Raw genomic sequence first — 22,158 nt, forward strand, 5'->3', positions numbered from 1 at the left:
ACCAATTAGGAAGCAACACAATTTATTAACAAAAAATATAACTTAGAGGAGTTGTCTCACTACAGAAACCCCCTATAATTTGTCACCTTGCCTGAAATTAATCTTCTTGCATACAGTTAAAAACGCACTCAATATTAGATTTCCACCAATCCACAGTCAACGCGGCACTCACTGTTTGAGCTAGCAGTCTAAGGCTACTTTCACACTAGCGTTCGTCGGTCCGCTCGTGAGCTCCGTTTGAAGGAGCTCACGAGCGGACCCGAACGCCTCCGTCCAGCCCTGATGCAGTCTGAATGGATGCGGATCCGCTCAGACTGCATCAGTCTGGCGGCGTTCAGCCTCCGCACGGACAGGCGGACAGCTGAACGCTGCTTGCAGCGTTCGGGTGTCCGCCTGGCCGTGCGGATCCGTTCAGACTTACAATGTAAGTCAATGGGAACGGATCCGCTTGAAGATGTCACCATATGGCTCAATCTTCAAGCGGATCCGTCCCCCATTGACTTTACATTGAAAGTCTGAACGGATCCGCGCAGGCTACTTGCGCACTTGCGAAATTTTTTAAAGTTATTAATGCAGACGGATCCGTACTGAACGGAGCCTCCGTCTGCATTAATATGATCGGATCCGTTCAGAACGGATCCGATCAAGCGCAAGTGTGAAATAAGGTTATGTCCACCGGCTGTGCAGTCATAAGGAGGAAATACATGCCTGTCTTCTGCTGCGTTTCATCCTCTAATATGGTGTGTACAGTACGTTCATTATAGCACGTACCAAGTTCTGTGGTATGATGTCCTGTACAAAACCGCCTATGGTGGAAGGTAGTGCATGTTCCAATAACAAAATTGTGCTCTTGGCAAAAAGCTATCCTGCTCTCTACAGAGGAGGGCCAGGAATCCTGAAACATTGCTGTCTGAATAGTGATTATAAATAAGTCTTTTATATTGGCCCCTGCAGCATTAGGGTTATGACCCTGAAGAAGCAGAATTACAGGTGAAATTTTGGGTGATGGAGGCTTAGTTCAGAAAGGACAAGTCTCTTGATGATCTGTCCTCAGGACACGGCCACTACATAGTGGACAGAGCTTTCTGCTTCAGGCTCCGGCCACTGTTTTGGTGCAGAAACCAGGTGATTGGAGGTGGCGCTGGTTGTCGGACCCCCACTAATATCTGAGAATAGGTCATCAATATCTAGAGATTGGATCAGATCAGAAAGTGAAGGCTGTTCTTGGTTGATCTCTATATGGTTTCCTGTTGAAGCGAAAAAATTATATTTATTGATTTTGGAGAGATTGCACGCTTTTTCTTGTTTGCTGTACCCGACTGGACAGACTCGTGCTGAGTCTGTCCAGTCGGGTACAGCAAACAAGAAAAAGCGTGCAATCTCTCCAAAATCAATAAATATAATTTTGCTCTTTAAAAAATACTTGCTCTTTAAAAAATATAGAAAGCAGGCCATTCTACTCAGGGTTGGCCTAAAGGGGTGCCCACACCTCATCTTAGTGTCCTTTTACATGGGCCGATAAACTACCCACAACCAGCGCCAGATGATCAGCAAGTCAATTGGCGCTTGTTTACTTTCATTTCATGTTTCAGTTATCGTGAGGCATATGTACAAATGGTTATTCATGTGATCACTAGTTTCCCCTCCTCTCATACAATTAACCCTGTTACACTGACAGAAGTGCTGCCTACAAACGAGAATTTAAAGACCTGATCAATAACAAGAGAGCCTTTTATCATTTGATCATTAGGCATGTTTACAATAATCAAGAACATACTTTCATATCGCCAATCCTCCGAACAATAATAGTCCAATGTGAAAGTGTCAAGGCCCTTCCAGTGCCCTCCCCACACCCTGCTATCCACCTGTGAAAACTCTCCCTAACCTATGTATAACTAGTAATACAGTAATACTAGTAACAACAACAAAAAAAAAAAAAAAGAAGATCTTTTGTCCACAAACGATCTTTCTTTGAATGAGGGATCTTGTGTCAATTTCAAAAATGGTTGACCCCTTTTCAGGGGATGATGGTATATATATATCTTTGGTCGGCTAAAACAATGGTTGGTCGCTCAATTTCACTTGACAAGTAATTGATCAACTTTTGCCGATGTGCAGGGCAGATGTACTTACCTGTAATATAGCAGTCCTGGTCTCCTCGATGCATGATTATCTTTCATCTGACAAAATGATCAGAGCAGAGAAGGGACAAACCTCTCCCCCTGCATCACTCCCCTGCCACTGCTGAGTGTTGGAAGCTGAAGATTTGTACCCATTAACATTCACTAGACTAGTGTTTCTCAATATGCGCCAAGCATATATTTTATTAAAAGGTAAGATACAAAATTGGTGCCATTTAATCTAAAGCATGCACTAGTTCTACTTAAATATCCAAGATCAATATATAAAAAAAGACTTCTAAAGACCAAGAGTGGCAAAAAACTTCAGAAAACAGCTCCACAGCTTGGTATTAGGTGACTGCTTGACAGCGGTTCTCCTCATAGGCTCACATTGGACTGCTCAATTTGGAGTCCTCACTCACATGAATTTAGCATTAGCGTTCTTCCACCGTTAAAGGGGTTGTCCGGGTTCAGAGCTGAACCCGGACATACCCTTATTTTCACCCCGGCAGCCCCCCTGATGTTGGCATCGGAGCATCTGGTGCTCTGATGCGCTCCCTTGCCCTGCGCTAGATTGTGCAGGGCACAGGCTCTTTTGTTTTCAATAAACACACTGCCGATGACGTCATCTGGGTTACTGGCAGCCACATGGAGAGCCCGGTACGTCACCGGAGCTCCAAAAAAATGCCTTTGCTCTGCAAAGGAGAGCATCGGAGCATGAACTGCTCCGATGCTCAAGTCAGGGGAGCTGCAGGGGTGAAAATGGAGGTATGTCCGGGTTCAGCTCTGAACCCGGACAACCCCTTTCACATAACATCAGACAAATTGCATGTGTTTTGGGGGCTGTTTGATGTGGCTTTTTTAGTGGTTATTTTTTGAAAATTGTGTTTATCTTCTGGCTTTTTTTTTTTTACCCTATAGTGAAAAAGATGTAAAAATGCCTGGGAAAAAAACTGCAGAACATGCTGCATAAAAAAAAAAAAAGTGAAAGATATAAAAACAGCACCCAATTAACAAAAAAGGCCTAGAGCAAAAAACATAAATGCCACTGAAAAATAAAACGCAAAATTGCTGAAAACTTGTCACCACATCTGATAAGCCTGTTTAATAACTACTTGCATTCCCTGTGCAATACCCATTTTATATACCCATGTTGTACCATTCATCCATTATTCCTGCTGGCTGTTTCGGAATGAATTTTGTAGTTTGCAATTAATGTCCATCAGGGTGTGAATAGATGCGGATTGTGTCCACTTTTGTCCCGATAAAAATAATGGATTTCTGATGGAAGTTACGCAAACTGATCATAACCGATACTCAAAATAAGGGATCAATAAAAAAAAAAATATATATATGTTTCTGTTCTTTTGATGGGTCAAAAGAGTGGAAAGACAAATGGTGATGTGAACTCAGCCTACCTCCTAATTCACACGAACGTAAACCACCCGTGCTGCAGACCTCAAATTGCAGTGCACAATGCATGGGGACACAGTGTGAATCCCATATTGCGGCACGGACCCATTGAATTGAATGGGTCCGCGATCTACAATATAGAACAAAAGATAGAACATGTCCAATCTTTTGCAGTGCGGAGGCACAGACCCATAAGCCCACGGAAGCGTTTGAGAAATACGTTTCCCGCTCGGCATCTTGCGGACACATTCAAGTCAATGTTGGTCTGCAATACGGGCACAAACGGCTTACGGTTGTGTGAATGGACCTTAAGGCTTTGTACACCTCTCAGAGGTTCCGGCACAGAGCAGCCTGCTGCATCTCACAGGATTGAGCACTGCTGGATCTTCTACTTCACTGCTGGATGCCCATTGACTGCAATGTAATCCAGCCGATTCCCGTCGTAAATGCCAGGTTTTGGCCTGACAAAAAGCTGTTGCATGCAATGATATTTTTGCCCGTCCAACAGCCACCATTTGTGCCGGATGTCCAAAACGGAGATGTGAACGCAGCCTTCACTTTAGTGATATTTATGATCATATTTCAACGTTCTGCCCCCACAATAAGGCTGCGGAAATTACAGAAAGCTTCCACTTGTCCATTGTCAATCGCTTTATAAATTTTTCAATCACTAGCCCTTTGCCAAGAAGCTGCTGCTTATTGCTGGAGTCCAGAGAGGAAAACAACGTTGTCTCTGTCTTGCCGCCATTTCACAGCATGCTGGAAACAGACTCCTTTGTAGTAGCGAGCAAATGATAATCTCCCACAGATCACTTCTTACACACTCTCCTTCAAGTAATCCTATAAATGTGTCACAATGGCAAGGAATTTCCAATTCTTCTTAGGAATAGATATAAAGCAGTCCTTGAAAAACTTTGCAGCTAAAGCAAAAAAAGTTTTCCCCAAGCTGTCAAGCCTGCACATTGTCAGCGCCTGGGGTCCAGACAATCTGCAATTTTAAGCCCAATCTTAACACTCTGAAGCGTCCTCTGATGACACTTAATATTCTGATTGCGTTGCTGCAAAATGAAGAGCCATGCTGCTTGTAAGTACGTTAATTTGCTATTGATCTGCAGCCCATCTCAAATCTATGAAATGTGTTATTTCAGTCTGAATGTCTATCATTGTCTTTGGCAGCAGGAAACGTAAAGTCTAACACACTGCTCTGCATGCAGACGAATATGATAATTTATCAGTGACATCAAGTATGGATTATAAAGAGTGTATAGAGACTATAGATTATATGGGTCTTTCCTTGATGTATCCCTTTATTGGATGTAATGCATCAACAAAGTAGTATGAAAAAAAACATACAAGTGCCATGGAAATATTACATTTTGGAAAAATGAATCAAGCCAGCAAAGGAAGCAAAGGTTTCGCTTATATTGTACCTTTCCCTTCCTTCTTTCAAGCTATAAAAATTGATAATATATATATATATATATTATATATACACAGTGGATATAAAAAGTCTACACACCCCTGATAAAATGTCAGGTTTCTGTGATGTAAAGATAAATCACTTTTTCCACCTTTAATGTGACCTATAAACTGTACAACTCAATTGAAAAACAAACTGAAATCTTTTAGGTGGCGTGAAGAAAAAAAATAAAAATAAAAATAAAATAATATGGTTGCATAAGTGTGCACACCCTTAAACTAATACTTTGTTAAAGCACCTTTTGATTTTATTACAGCACTCAGTCTTTTTGGGTAGGAGTCTATCAGCATGGCACGTTTTGACTTGGCAAGATTTGCCCACTCTTCTTTGCAAAAACACTCCAAATCTGTCAGATTGCGAGGACATCTCCTGTGCACAGCCCTCTCAGATTTTTAGTCGGATTCAGGTCCGGGATCTGGCTGGGCCATTGCAAAACTTTAATCTTCTTCTGGTGAAGCCATTCCTTTTACATCACAGAAACCTGACATTTTAACAGGGGTGTGTAGACTTTTTATATCCACTGTATATATAAATAAATAAAAAAAAAATAATAAAAAAAAAAATATATATATATCTATCTATATATATATATCTATATATATATATATCTATATCTATCTGCTGACGGCATTAGAACATGCCTTTTGGGGAGATTTTATTATCAGGATTAGTGTAACTATGTAGTTTAATTCTGCTTTATAAAAGTACCCAGGGCAGGACTTCAATGTGAAGTGCTTTCTGCATTGAGCAACTTCACAGCCTCCTCCCCCTTCTTTGAGAGACAGATGTAGTGGTCTCTATTATTGACAGATTCAAACTGAAACACATGTACTGAAGGGATTACCCATGAACTTCCTAACCTTAGGATAGGCTATCAAACTCTCAGCATCTTCGCCAAATACAACTCAAGCCATTTCAGATTAATGAGGTGGTGCTGCTCTGACCAGTAATATCAGCCTCTTCAAACAGCTGTTTGGTGGGAATGCAAAGAGTCAGACCTCCACCAATATTATTTCAGTCCTGCAAACCCCTTTAAAGGGGTTGTCCGGATTCAGAGCTGTACCTGGACATAAACTCTTCTTCACCCAGGCAGCCCCTTTGACTGGATTTTTTTTTTCTTTCTTAGCAAATCCGGTGACATACCTGGTTTCTGTATGGGAATGCTAGGCGGAGGCTTTTGCTTAGCAGCGAGCCGAGTGATGTTACTGGCACTAATAGGAAGGCTTTAGCGCTGCCTTAGCCTGTAAAACAGCCTAGGACAGCGCTAAAGGCCGCTTATTAGTGCCAGTGATGTCACTGGGAACACTGCTAGGCGGAAGCCTCGGCCTAGCAGTGTAAAAATGTAAACAGAACAGCCCTTGTCCTGCGAGATGCAGCACACAGGAAGGGACAGCATTGGAGCATAAAATGCAGACGAGCGTGTCCGGATTAGGTCCGGATGCGTCCCGGTGCATTGCGGCAAACCCGCGCGACTGCGATTGCGTTCCGATGTTCAGTTTTTATCGCGTGGGTGCAATGTGTTTTGCACAAGCGTGATAAAAAACCGACTGTGGTACCCAGACCCGAACTTCTTCACAGAAGTTCAGGTTTGGGTTAGTTGTAGTGTAGATTGTATTATTTTCCCTTATAATATGGTTATAAGGGAAAATAATAGCATTCTGAATACAGAATGTATAGTAAAATAGCGCTGGAGGGGTTAAAATAAATAAATAATTCAACTCACCTTAATCCACTTGTTCGCGCAGTCGGCATCTCTTCTGTCTTGTTCTGTGAGGAATAGGACCTTTGATGATGTCACTACGCTCATCACATGATCCATCGCCATGGTAAAGGATCATGTGATGGACCATGTGATGAAGACAGAAGAGATGCCGGCTGCACGAACAAGTGGATTATGGAGAGTTGAAAAAAAAAATATATATATATATCTATATCCATAAAAAGATTCAGGCAGCACTCCCTTTAGTGCAGAAATAAATGCAGGTGCCCGCAGTGGTCCCTCGATATGGGACAAATTCAGTAGAGAAGGAAAGTCCGCAGCACTCCTTTAAGTAAAAAAGTGAATTTTATTCACACATGTCAGACAACGTTTCGGTCCTCTCACAGGGCCATTTTCAAGTCAAGTGAACAAAAAAGTGCATAGTGCAAAAATAAATACAACTCTACAGCATGACACAATCCATTATCAGCCAATAGAGTGCTAGTGCACTCCCATTCCTGGGTGGACTACAATTCATATAATTAACTTCATATATTGCCGTGCATATCAACTTCAATAGCAGTACATCAGTGTTACATTCAATAGTAATTCATCATAATATGTGTACATAAAGTGCATATAATAAAGTGAACCGTGCAGTTTTTTAAAAAAATTCTTGACTGTATTACCTTGCCTTAAGCCTGCTGGAGAACCGAGAAAGTTTGTAGAGAAGGTTTGTGGAGAAGGTTTATGGAGAAGGCGTCTCTACATGTACCTGAACACGCCACTCATCCGCGTCCTCTACTCCTTAGTGCGCATGTACTCAGCCCTGTTCCGTTCACGCAGCTTCTAATGCTCCTACGTCGCGTCACCTCTATGATGGAAACCAACGCGATGACGCACGGTCGATCACGTCCAGGCGCCGCACACAGACGAATCTGCGTCAGCGTATGGACCGATCGTTCACGCCCCATCACGAGTACCTATCCACCATCTTTTTTTAGGTAATATTTTCGGGCAAAAGTATCATGCCTCCATACCTCAAATATTTATCTCGTCTCCATCTATATACGGCCCGGCACTGGCAAAAAAAGTCAACATCCATCTATGTCATCAGGCAAATCATTGTAGTTTCCATTTAATTCACTGCATATAGAGAGCAGACAACATCAGGGTATAGGCTATGTAAGCTGGGTATCTAGCTAACCATTCCTCCTGTTACCCTAAATTCAACATTTAACCCTTTGGGTTTTAGGGTATCAAGCCGAAAAATCCACCTAAGTTCAGTTTTTTTTAATTTACTTAATCGATCACCTCCTCTTTCCAATGGTTTAACATGATCTATAATCATAAATTTCAAGTCACTTTCTTTATGATTTTTTTCGGCAAAATGCTTTGATACAGGCAAATCTCTTCTTTTATTCCTAATAGACTGCCTATGGTTATTTAACCTGGTCTTTAGATCGCAAGTGGTTTCACCAACATATAATTTTTTACAAGGGCACCATAGTACATATATCACCCATGACGAATCACAGGTGAGATAATGCCCTATATCAAAGGTCTCGCCCGTGTCTGGATGTGCGAACGTCGATCCCTTGACCATCAATTTACAGTTCACACATCCCAGACACGGGAAAGAGCCCGTGCGCCTTGTTTTGAGGAATGTCTGTCTGGATTGTCCTTTATCTGGTACTTTGGAGTGTACTACCTTATCCCTGATGTTGCCTGCTCTTCTATATGCCATCATCGGCACACTTCCAAATGCAGCAACATTTGGGTGTCCACTACTCAGTAAACTCCAATGTCGCCTTATTATTTTTTCAATTTCAGGACTCAACTCGTTATATGATGATACAAACGGCATTCTGTCATTATTTCTCCTAGTTTTTGGGGTCAATAACTCATCTCTGGGGATTTTTTTAGCCCTTTCTGCATGTCTTTTCACTAACTTTCTAGGGTATCCCCTGTCTATAAAAGATTGTTCCATATTTTTCATTGCTGAGCACATATTCTCATCTTTATCGACAATTCTCCGCACCCGGAGCATTTGGCTAAACGGCAGAGAATCTACCATCCTTCTTGGGTGCCCACTGGTAAAATGCAACAATGTATTCTTATCTGTGGCCTTAATGTTTAAATCCATATGCACCTGTTCATCCTCAATGTATACTTGTGTGTCCAAGTATTGCACCCGGTCAGTCGATGCCGTTAACGTAAACTGGATCTCCCGATCAAGGGAGTTCAAGTATACGTGAAAATCCATCAACTGATCCATGGTGCCATCCCAAATGAGGAAAATGTCATCTATGTATCTCCACCACGACAACACTTGATTGAAGTGGGGAGATACATAGACGAGACGCTCCTCAAATGACCGCACAAAAATATTTGCATAAGTGGGCGCGGCATTAGAGCCCATCGCCGCGCCCATCTTCTGCAAGAAAAATTGTCCCTGGAACACGAAATAATTGTTCCTCAAGGACAATTCCAACAATGTCAATATAAATTGTCGAACTGGGGCGGGATGCTCCGAATGTGCCAACATCTCCGCCACAGCCGACAGGCCTTTGTTATGGTCAATCGAGGTGTACAATGACACTATGTCAAAGGAGGCTATGATGGCCCCCCTTGGTACCTGCATCCCTTTGATCTTGGTGATGAAGTCTCCGGTATCCCTAACAAAGGTTGGTTGACCCTCCAGGTCGGCCGATAATTTCGGGTAGGGGCTCTATACTATCCAATATTAATGTATTTCTGGATAAGATACTGAGAGAATATGCTATGGGTGCTAGATCGTATGTTAGGGATACCGGAGACTTCATCACCAAGATCAAAGGGATGCAGGTACCAAGGGGGGCCATCATAGCCTCCTTTGACATAGTGTCATTGTACACCTCGATTGACCATAACAAAGGCCTGTCGGCTGTGGCGGAGATGTTGGCACATTCGGAGCATCCCGCCCCAGTTCAACAATTTATATTGACATTGTTGGAATTGTCCTTGAGGAACAATTATTTCGTGTTCCAGGGACAATTTTTCTTGCAGAAGATGGGCGCGGCGATGGGCTCTAATGCCGCGCCCACTTATGCAAATATTTTTGTGCGGTCATTTGAGGAGCGTCTCGTCTATGTATCTCCCCACTTCAATCAAGTGTTGTCGTGGTGGAGATACATAGATGACATTTTCCTCATTTGGGATGGCACCATGGATCAGTTGATGGATTTTCACGTATACTTGAACTCCCTTGATCGGGAGATCCAGTTTACGTTAACGGCATCGACTGACCGGGTGCAATACTTGGACACACAAGTATACATTGAGGATGAACAGGTGCATATGGATTTAAACATTAAGGCCACAGATAAGAATACATTGTTGCATTTTACCAGTGGGCACCCAAGAAGGATGGTAGATTCTCTGCCGTTTAGCCAAATGCTCCGGGTGCGGAGAATTGTCGATAAAGATGAGAATATGTGCTCAGCAATGAAAAATATGGAACAATCTTTTATAGACAGGGGATACCCTAGAAAGTTAGTGAAAAGACATGCAGAAAGGGCTAAAAAAATCCCCAGAGATGAGTTATTGACCCCAAAAACTAGGAGAAATAATGACAGAATGCCGTTTGTATCATCATATAACGAGTTGAGTCCTGAAATTGAAAAAATAATAAGGCGACATTGGAGTTTACTGAGTAGTGGACACCCAAATGTTGCTGCATTTGGAAGTGTGCCGATGATGGCATATAGAAGAGCAGGCAACATCAGGGATAAGGTAGTACACTCCAAAGTACCAGATAAAGGACAATCCAGACAGACATTCCTCAAAACAAGGCGCACGGGCTCTTTCCCGTGTCTGGGATGTGTGAACTGTAAATTGATGGTCAAGGGATCGACGTTCGCACATCCAGACACGGGCGAGACCTTTGATATAGTGCATTATCTCACCTGTGATTCGTCATGGGTGATATATGTACTATGGTGCCCTTGTAAAAAATTATATGTTGGTGAAACCACTTGCGATCTAAAGACCAGGTTAAATAACCATAGGCAGTCTATTAGGAATAAAAGAAGAGATTTGCCTGTATCAAAGCATTTTGCCGAAAAAAATCATAAAGAAAGTGACTTGAAATTTATGATTATAGATCATGTTAAACCATTGGAAAGAGGAGGTGATCGATTAAGTAAATTAAAAAAAACTGAACTTAGGTGGATTTTTCGGCTTGATACCCTAAAACCCAAAGGGTTAAATGTTGAATTTAGGGTAACAGGAGGAATGGTTAGCTAGATACCCAGCTTACATAGCCTATACCCTGATGTTGTCTGCTCTCTATATGCAGTGAATTAAATGGAAACTACAATGATTTGCCTGATGACATAGATGGATGTTGACTTTTTTTGCCAGTGCCGGGCCGTATATAGATGGAGACGAGATAAATATTTGAGGTATGGAGGCATGATACTTTTGCCCGAAAATATTACCTAAAAAAAGATGGTGGATAGGTACTCGTGATGGGGCGTGAACGATCGGTCCATACGCTGACGCAGATTCGTCTGTGTGCGGCGCCTGGACGTGATCGACCGTGCGTCATCGCGTTGGTTTCCATCATAGAGGTGACGCGACGTAGGAGCATTAGAAGCTGCGTGAACGGAACAGGGCTGAGTACATGCGCACTAAGGAGTAGAGGACGCGGATGAGTGGCGTGTTCAGGTACATGTAGAGACGCCTTCTCCATAAACCTTCTCCACAAACCTTCTCTACAAACTTTCTCGGTTCTCCAGCAGGCTTAAGGCAAGGTAATACAGTCAAGAATTTTTTTAAAAAACTGCACGGTTCACTTTATTATATGCACTTTATGTACACATATTATGATGAATTACTATTGAATGTAACACTGATGTACTGCTATTGAAGTTGATATGCACGGCAATATATGAAGTTAATTATATGAATTGTAGTCCACCCAGGAATGGGAGTGCACTAGCACTCTATTGGCTGATAATGGATTGTGTCATGCTGTAGAGTTGTATTTATTTTTGCACTATGCACTTTTTTGTTCACTTGACTTGAAAATGGCCCTGTGAGAGGACCGAAACGTTGTCTGACGTGTGAATAAAATTCACTTTTTTACTTAAAGGAGTGCTGCGGACTTTCCTTCTATATATATATATATATATATATATATATATATATATATATATATATATATATATATATATATATATATATATATATATATATATATATATATATATATATATATATTTATATTGTAGGAGAGTACCTGGGGTCGTAATAGACGCAGGTACGTGCCACCGGGGGTCCTGGCACCGGTGGAGTAAGAGCCAGAAAAGTGCATATTGCAGCGGTTATGCTGTTAACACAGCGGATCCGGGCCGGCTCTTATTGGGAGCAGGCAGATATGCGGGCGGGTGCCTGTCTCCCCACGGTCCAGGCCAGGTTTTGCAGGGAAGGGTTAAAAACCTGACCAGCAACAAGGGTGTGGTGTGCAATGTGAAGCTTCTGTGTTCTCTGGCTGTGAGAGTGAGAAGTGGAGGTGAGCTGGGCTGTGTGCTGAGGCCTGTGGAGGACTGTGCAGGATCCTGCAGCTGAACCCAGGAGGGATCCGTGTCCTGTGGCTAGAAGCAAGACCCATGGACTTACTTCACCAAGGAGAAAAAGGTGACATTACTCCTGGCTTTAAATAGACTTTGCTTTATGTGACTGAAACAGGCCTCAAGTAGCTGCAGCAGGGACTTGCTGTGTTTGAACTATTATTTTGCTGTTGTGTGTGACCACCCTCCCTATGAACTGCACCGTCTTTCACTTGTATGCACCGTGTGAATAAACAAAGCATCGTGTTTTACACCAAGACCATTCTGTGTTGCCTCTATACTGCACTCGCTACCACTGCCTACCAGAGCGGATCCCCACAAAATATAAATAAATAAATAAATAAATAAATATATATATATATATATATTTTTTTTTTTTTTTAACCCCTCCAGCCCTATTGTACTATGCATTCTGTATTAAGAATGCTATTATTTTCCCTTATAACCATGTTATAAGGGAAAATAATAATGATCGGGTCTCCATCCCGATCGTCTCCTAGCAACCGTGCGTGAAAACCTCACCGCATCCGCACTTGCTTGCGGATGCTTGCTATTTTCACGCAACCCCATTAATTTCTATGGGGTCTGCATTACGTAAAAAACGCACAAAGTGGAGCATGCTGCGATTTTCACGCAACGCACAAGTGATGCGTGAAAATCACAGCTCATGAGCACAGCCCCACAGAACTGAATGGGTCAGGATTCAGTGCGGGTGCAATGCATTCACCTCACGCATTGCACCCGCGCGGAATACTCGCCCGTGTGAAAGGGACCTTAGAGTGGCTGCCTGTGTAAAGAGGGGGATATGTCCAAGTTCAGCTCAGTCTGAACCCAGACAACCCCCTTTAAGGTATATTTCTTTTCTGAGGAGTTTTGACCAGTCAGAACACAGACAAGTTCCAGCATTTTACAAGGAAATCCCGGCAATCGTGTCCTGCTTAAAGGTATTTTACTTTAGACATGGGCATTACAGATATCCAGCATATATCAGGATGCATTTCGGCATAAAGTCTTTCTCAGCAGATACAAAATCAGGTATACAAATCACGTGATGGCCAGTTTGCAGTGTTTGGGCTGCCATCTTAATTCACACGTCCGGCGATGCACACCTCGAGACATTAACATCAGAGAAAGTTCATAAATGTACAATTTCATAGTCTCTATTAAGACCGTTAGGATGTATCGTATCCAATATGTGAAAACATTAGGCCTCCCCTTCTTAGTCTTTATTTTCTCCAATACCTGAAATTTGGTTGATTATATATATATATATATATATATAATATATATATATATATATATATATATATAGAGATTTGTATACCTGACTTTGTATTTGCCGAAAAAGGCTTTGTGCCGAAACGCGCCCTGATATGCGCTGGATATCTGATGCCGATGACTAAAGAATAAAGCAAAATACCTTTAAGCAAGACACGGTTTGCGGGATTTCCTTGTATATTTCATGTGGACCTCGCTCCTTCCCGCGGCAACGTGACCATCGATCGAGTGCTGACTGGATTATACCTTATCAAGTTCCAGCATTTGGCTGGCCTGCATTCAAACAGCTAAATTATGGGTTTCAGAAATGTAATCAGTGAACATGGACATACTTGGAGTTCTTTTTAATAATAATAATAAAAAAATAAAAAATCTTACAGTACTATGCCTGATATTTAATGCTTCTTCTGAGATTCAGGGATGCAGTGCTGCCATTTTATGTCATACACAGGCAAACATTTCAGTGAAGTGAATGAGGATTCTGAAATCCTTATATTGTGATTTCCCTCATTAACCTTTAGGGATATATGAAAACGGCAGGGGGAAAGCTGCGGTGAAAACTTATCAGGAACAACCAGCCTTACCAACACTGGACGACTGTTATTTTTACGGTGTTCAGCTGAGGGGTTAGGTCATGTGATATTTTTATAGAGCCGGCTGTTACAGACGCGGTGATACCTAATGTGTGTTTTTTCCTTTTTTTTTTTTTAACTATAAAATCCGGAGAAAGGGGCATTTTTTATTTTTTTTTTAACTTTATTTCTGTCCCACTCTGGGACTTTCACTTTTGAGGGTCTGATCCTCTCTGCAATGCATTACAATACATCTGTATTGTAATGCATTGCCTGTTAGAGTATTACACTGAGTAATACACTAACAGGTTGCCTAGGAGACCCAGCCTGGGGATGGATCTCTTCAGCCCCCGTAGAAGGCAGGTCCCGATGCCGTGCAAGGCATTAGGCAGCCTGTGCATGGCATCAGGCTGTCTTGTCACCCATCGGGTCCACGCCACAGCAGCGCGGGTACCCGATGGGCTTCCTCACCCGCTACATGCGCCTTCTATGCTGCGGTAAGCACTGACCAGGGCATAGAAGGGGTTAATCCGCCGGCATCGGTTTTTACAGAGATGCTGGCGGATACAGCAGGGGCCCGGCTATCAGGGATTACCGGGCCCCTGCAGTGATCGGGCGCGCACTGCTACGGTGCCAGCCCGATCACCATGACGTAATAGTATGTCAAAATGCGGCAAGTCACTTGCCGCCATGATGTACAATTACATCATATGTCGGGAAGGGGTTAAAGGGAATCTGTCACCAACATTTGCTGCTACCATGCTGTTGTGCAGACAGACTTGGTGTAAAACATATCTTTGGTATTCCTTTTTTATGTCCAGAAAACAATGTTTATTCTAAAATTAGGCTGCAAAGTGCCCAACAGTCTTTTTAACCCTTTCAGGCCCGGAGTTTCTTTTTGCGTTTTGCCTTCCGAGAGCCATAACTTTTTTATTTGTCTGTTTACATAGCCATATGAGGGCTTGTTTTTTGCGGGACAAGTTGTAGTGGGAAGCGGGGAAATGATAAACAATTCCACCACAGTTTTACGTTTAAAAAAAAAAAAAAATTATTTAAGACATTCGATGTGCGATAAAACTGACCAGTTTCTTTTATTCTACAGGTCAGTACGAACCCTGCGATACCTTATATGTACAGTTTTTCTTGCGTTTTGATAGTGATTGATTTAGTGAAAAATTTAAAGTGTATTTTTTTGCGGGCGATCTGAACTTTTCATTGATACCATTCTTTTTGATTACTTTATTTATTTATTTTTTTTGTAGAAAATGATGCGACCAAAAATGGTGAATCGGCCATTTGGATGCTTTTTCCATTTTGCCATTTGCCGTATGGGGAATATATTTTTATACTATGGGCGTTTTCGCACATTGCGACACCCATAATGTGCATTTTTTTTAGCTCTTTTATTTTGGGAAAAGGGGGAAGATTAGAATTTTTTATTTATTTTTATACGCACTTTAATAGTTCCAATAGTGAACTATAACAATCACTCATCTGATTCCTATTATCATAGACTCCAATGCACTTGCATTGGAATCTATGATGATTTCACTATTTTCCTATGGAGCCCTATTACAGGCAAGGGCTCCATAGGAAATACTATGCAGCAGCCTACTGTCATTCACAAAGACAGGGGCTGCTGCATACACGCTACGGCTCCTCCGATCGCCACACGGGGGAGCCGGAGCACAACCGAAAGCGAAAGCTTTGGATTGACCACAGCATCTGAGGGGATAAATGTCCGCGATCAGCATTACTGCCAGTTGCGGACATTAGCCACAGGTGTCTGCTATAAGAAGCAGACGGCCACCCACGGCTATGGCGCCCGCAGGGGGCAGGAGCGGGCACCATCTTTAAACACACGCCCGATGATGTACATCTACGTCATCAGGCGTGAAGGGGTTAAGAGCCCAAGCCGCCTATTCAGTGAGCCCAAGCCCACCCATTCACAGAGCCCAGTACTTTCCCTGTGTGCTCTAACTGCCTGCGACCCTGTCCCCCTCTGCTGGGGATGTCGCCTCTTGGTGCTCTGCCTTGGCCTGTTCGTCACATTATACAGTAAGGGCATCAGCCTCGACATACGCATATTTCACTTTTTTTGCAGATTTTCTATTTTAATTTCCGTTTTAACAGCGAAGCAAACCTCAATATTTATTACCCTGATTCTGCAGCTTACAGAAACACTCCACTTGTGGTCATAAACTGCTGTATGGGCACATCGCAGAGCTCAGAAGAGAAGTAGCACAATTTAACTTTTGGAGGGCAGACAGAGTTTGATGAGACCCTGAGGTACCCCAACAGTAGAAATCCCCAAAAAGTGACCACATTTTGAAACTAAAACCTTCAAGGAATTTTAAGGGGTGTAGCGAGTGCTTTGACTGAAAAAGATGTTTCACAGAATTTAGAAACACTTAACTGTGCAAATTAGGGATGTCCCGATACCATTTTTTTTTAGACAGAGTACGAGTACCGATACTTTTATTTAAGTACTCACCGATACCAATTACGGATACCAATTATAACAATTAAATAAATAACACATTTATTTTGTGACCACTGACCAACCAAAAGTCCAAAAAACAGCCCCCAGCCTCTCATCAGCACCCCAGCCTCTCCCTCTTATCAGCCCCCTCTGGTAACTCCCCCCCCCCCCCCCCTTAGTATTAATCATTGGTGGCAGTGGCCACAGGGTCCCCCTCCCCCCCCCCCATCATTGGTTGCAGTGGGCAGTTCCGATCGGATTCCCAGCAGTGTAATGCTGGGGCTCTGATCGGTTACCATGGCAGCCAGGACGCTACAGAAGTCCTGGCTGCCATTGTATGTTAGTGAGCAGCATTATACTCACGTGCGCCGTGGCCGCCAGGCGCTCCTTCTTCTGTCTGTGCGGCGCATTGGTAATGCTTATAGCATTAGCAATATAATGCTGCTCACTAACATACAATGATTAATACTGGGGAGGGGGGCGCACTGCCCACTGCCACCAATGCAGAGACTGAAGAACATTACCGGCACCGGACCTCTGAGAGGACGCTGTGATCCGTGCAATTAAGCCCTTAGGCGCCACACCTGACGGGTTAATTGCGCGGATCACAGCGACCTCTCAGAGGTCGGGTGCCGGTAATGCGAGTCACAGAATTCCTTCCCCCACGCCGAACTGTTGAGAGCGCGGCCGAAAGCGGCCAGCAGGCATCGGCAGTGGTATCGGGGACATTTGCACGAGTACAAGTACTCTGCAAATGTCCAATATCGGTCCCGATACTGGTATTGGTATATCCCTAGTGCAAATAAAATGTTTATCCCCAATTATTTTTTTCACAAGGGGTAACAGAAGAAAAAGCTCCTAAGTACGGCAACACCCTATATGTTGTCATAAACTGCTGTGTGGGCGCACTGGAGGGTTTAGAAAGGAAGGAGCTCCATTTGGCGAGCAGATGATGGATGGAATGGTTTCCAGCGCATGTCGCTCCATTTTGGAAACTATGTTACTCAAAGTATTTAAGAAAGGGTGCAGTGATCATTTGGACAAAACAGGTATTTTGTAGAAATGAATGAGCAGGGGACCATGCAAAATGTATATTGCAAGTTTTCCGCCGATATGGCATTTCAGTACCCAGTACTCTTTGCCCATTTTGTGCCATCTGATACCCTACACCCCTTATATTGTTTGGCAGGTTCTACTGGGTACGAAAATGCAATAAATGTGGCAAATGCCAACACAGCAATTTAACCTGAATAGTGAATACCAATATAGTATATCTTCCATGTACTTTATCATTAAGCTATAATATTCTGCCTACATTCAATGTGCTGCTTGTGCTGTTCATAGTGCGCTCTGCACTGATGAATGGCAGGAAAAGTTTAAGGTATATTGGTACGCCATAGACTTTTTCCAGGGTGCCCACAGAGAGGGCTCTGAGTGCCGCCTTTGGCACCCGTGCCATAGGTTCGCCACGACTGCCCTAGACTGGTAAAGTTAGTGACACTGGCCCCTCCACTGCATTAAACAACAGAGTTTTAGTAGAAAATATTTTCTACTTTCCTGGCAGGCATCTTTTGGTTTATCTTACAGTCCAAAAATATGATAACTTTGCCTTCTCTATACAAACTGTAATTCTAATAAAAAATTCCCAACCCTAATAAGACCACCCTCAGACAGGTGTAATACGGGTGCTTTATGATGGATACTATACATTAATTGCCTGCGGTCCTTCAAAACTGGAGTTACAGTGTCAGAATTTCAGGGGTTGCATCAGTAATAAGAGCCCCAATAGCATCTGTATTATACCACTGTGAAAATCAGCCACAGTGGGGGGGAGGGGGGGGGTTAAAACTAACAGAAAGAAATTCTAAGTGTTTATGGCGACAGTCAGTGGATGAAAATGTCTGATGAAATACTCTTCTATCTGTCAAAAATAGATCAGAGGGATGATGAGAAGGTGCCCATCTTCTCACTTCTTTTCTGGAAAACAGAACTGCCCACTGCCACTGCCACATGTATGCTCCCTGACGGATATAGTGGGGAATGTCATAACATGCAAAGAAGTTCATGTTACTCCTTCCCCAGGATCTAGGCCTCTACTCCTCTCTCTGCATGTCATCCGGTTCCCTATTGGAAGCCATTACCCACACCACTTTTCCTGAGAACATAACTGGCTAAAGAGGCAAGGTTCAGTTTACTATATCTTAGGCTGTATAGCAACCAGTTATATGAGCTAGGTTTGTTTTAACGCTAAGTATCTAAACTTTAAAACAAGACCAGGAGTTCTGTGCAGCTCCCACTTCGTCTCTCTAGTTCTGGCTGTATGTCCGGCAGTATGGCAGCTAGCACCACATTCCTAGTCACACTGCAAGGACATATGATACATATCTTTAGTAGGCAAAGGTTTAAGAACCTGAGCAAGAAAGCATTAGATACTACTCTGGATTGTGAGGTTGCCATCACCTATTATGAATATGTGTGATGTGGATTTAACTTTGTTAGGTCTCCACGCAATAAAGGAAACCGGACAGATTTTTTATTTTATTAAGTACCGGTAGTTGGTCACATTTCTGTAGGACAACCTACTCTATACTGACTAATGGCTCATGCCCACGAATGTAAGGGCTACATGTCCGTGCTGTGGCCCGCGATGCACGGGCACAGACTATAGGGAAGCCGCATGCGGATCGCTGACCCATTGACTTGAATGGGGGCCGCCATCTGCATCGCAAAAAAGTAGTGCATGCCCTACTTTTTTGCGGTGCAGAGGCACAGCCAGAAACACCACGGAAGCACGCCGTAGTGCTTCCGTGGGGTTCTGATCCGTGCCTCCGTTCCGCATCTCCGTAATTGAGGATCCATTCAAGTGAATGGGTTTGCGATCCAGGGAGAGAAATGCACACGACCGATGCCCGTGTATTGCGGACCCACTGTATGCGTATGCATGAGCCCTAACTCAAAACAATTGCAGTCACTTTCTCAGCATAGTTTACAATGTCAAAGGTGTAAAACATCTTGTGAAACAGGCATAGGATTATTTTACAGCTTGTACAACATTTGGTTTGCAGCCATTCAAGATTAGCTTTTTGTGGCTGTCAAAACATGTTAACATGCCAACTTCCAAATGAAAGAAATATCAGAAAAAAAAGCTACTTATTTGTCTTCTGAGCAGAACATAAAAGCTCTGCATGCTGGCCTACAGTACGTAGTTGGCATTCTAGTTATAACTTCATGATCACTACAAAAATCCACATAAATACATATAGCATGGGCTGATTGTTCTTTCATGGCCTTCTAGAAACAAAACTACGCAATGAACTAGAAGACAAGGGGTATATGGTCATTTCATGTCCAATTTGGATGGGTGAGGAAATAATACAATAAAGAAAGCCAAATAATCAAGTACCTGAGGAATCAGACAAATCACAAAACTAGCACTAATAATAATAATAATAATAATAATAATAATAATAATAATAATAATAATGGAGAAAATAAAATTATAGTGCCTATTAGCCAATTTTTTCAGTGCAGCACCAATTTTCAGCATCACTGGATACCAAACAAAAAGGGGTTTTCAGCCCTTATAAAAATACAGAAAAGTACCTATATATGATAAATATATGGTGGCTCACTCTGTAAATGGTTGTGGAATGGGTGCTGCTAAGTCTAAAATGACTCACCCAGTCATAAATGGGAATAAATGTCAAAAATATATAAAGACTGAGCACTCACCAGCTGGACCAATTAGAGACTAAGAACAAATAGTAACAATAATATTTAATGGTTAATAGCCCGATATTAAATCTAAATCAATAAAATCTATAATACATTATAAATATATCACCTAAATAAAAAATAAAAAATAATAATAAAGCAGAGCTGTGGATTCAATTGTAGAAGGACAAAGTCTATAAATACACCTAGTATATAAGCAATAAAAATGTACCCAATATATAAGCAGAAAAGATCATAATATATAAGTAAAAAAGTTATGAATAGGGCAAATATTATCAATAAATAGAAATATATAGTTGATATATTCGATAGATATTCGATAAATGTTCGATAGATCACTATTAAGTTCAATGAGAAATGTGCCAGGTGAAATATTCGAAAAAGAAATAGATATATCGGGATTCGAAAAAAATCAGTTCACTTGTTCAAGTACGATTCAGTCAGAGGGACCAAACAGGCATACGGTCATACGGTCAATAAATGTGGTTCACTTGTTCAAGTTCGATTCAATCAGAAAGACCAGATGAGCATACGATCAATGAATGTATTACACCTGTTAGTTTTGCCGTCTGATGTGAGTATAACCGTGGCGTCCCACGTGGCTCACTATATCAGATCCGGCGGTACCTGGTTCCAGACGCTTGCTTGGGGTGATTCAAACGTTCATGCGGTTCCCGACATAGAGGGACTCCTGGCAATATTCACCGATGTTGCAAGTCTTGACCTGGTTAGTGGTTAACAAGGTGTTCCCTCCAGATGGACAGAAGTAATCGTTCCGACAAGGTTAAAATCCGGTTATCGGAATGTTGGGGTCTCATAAATGTTCATCAGCTGATGTTCGAGGTGTACAGAAACCAAACGCGTTTCGGGGTCCTTTCCTGGCCCCTTCCTAATAGTAACTCTGTCTTAGTTGTTCATAGCAGCCAATCAGAGCTCAGCTTTCATTTTTTCATTGCCCTGTAGAAACTGAAAGCTGAGCTCTGATTGGTTGCTATGGGCAACTAAGACTGATTTATTATTCAGTTTGATAAAAGTGGCCTATTGTGTCAGAAAGATGGTGTTCTCCCTGGAACAGCGAATAGTGATTGTGGAGGATATGTGCGAAGCAGCTGGACATTGCAGAGCTGCTCCCAGTAAAGTGAATGGGAGCAGAACTACAGTGGACAGGGCTGTGTAGTTTGTGCCAGAGCTACTCACTTGCCATAGGTGCAGGGTGTCAGACCTCCGCAGATCAGATATTGGCGGTCTAACTATAGTAAAAATCCATGAATATAAAAATCCTGGAGAACGCCTTTAATGGTTCACATTTCCTCTACTACACCACAGAGTACCATATAGCACACATTAAACACTTGACTTTTTTCTGCCTATATTGGACAACAATGAAAAAATTGATCTGTAGGACGGATGCAGAATTTGAGTACAGACTCACAATAAAATAAACAGAGCTCACATGCTGCAGACTAAATACCAAAACAGCTTTGGAGCAAAAAAGTTGGTCACTCCACTATAGATGTCATGAAATCCCAAAACACCATGTTTTCCACTGAGCGTGCAGCCCCTGCATAGGGCACTGGCACAATATCAATCAAGTAGAAGCATCTACGTTTCTCAGAATTCCCAGGAAAGTTCCATCTTAAATGCCCAAGTCTATATGCAGTGGACAGTTGGGGACAGAAATAACTGACCAAAAATTAGATTTTGATTTTAGGATGATTTACTTGAGATTAGTAGTGTGTTAACAGTTGAAATGACAATGATAAA

At 42.3% G+C, this 22,158-nt stretch overlaps 1 protein-coding gene across 1 annotated transcript in view; it reads right to left on the bottom strand.

Annotated features, from left to right (window-relative positions):
• LOC122929472 (choline transporter-like protein 1) overlaps positions 1-22,158 on the bottom strand; it is a 179,468-nt gene that overhangs the window by 122,354 nt on the left and 34,956 nt on the right. The gene's annotated exons all lie outside the window — the stretch shown is intronic.

Source organism: Bufo gargarizans, chromosome 2 (assembly GCF_014858855.1).
Source record: "Bufo gargarizans isolate SCDJY-AF-19 chromosome 2, ASM1485885v1, whole genome shotgun sequence".
NCBI classification, from domain to species: domain Eukaryota; kingdom Metazoa; phylum Chordata; class Amphibia; order Anura; family Bufonidae; genus Bufo; species Bufo gargarizans.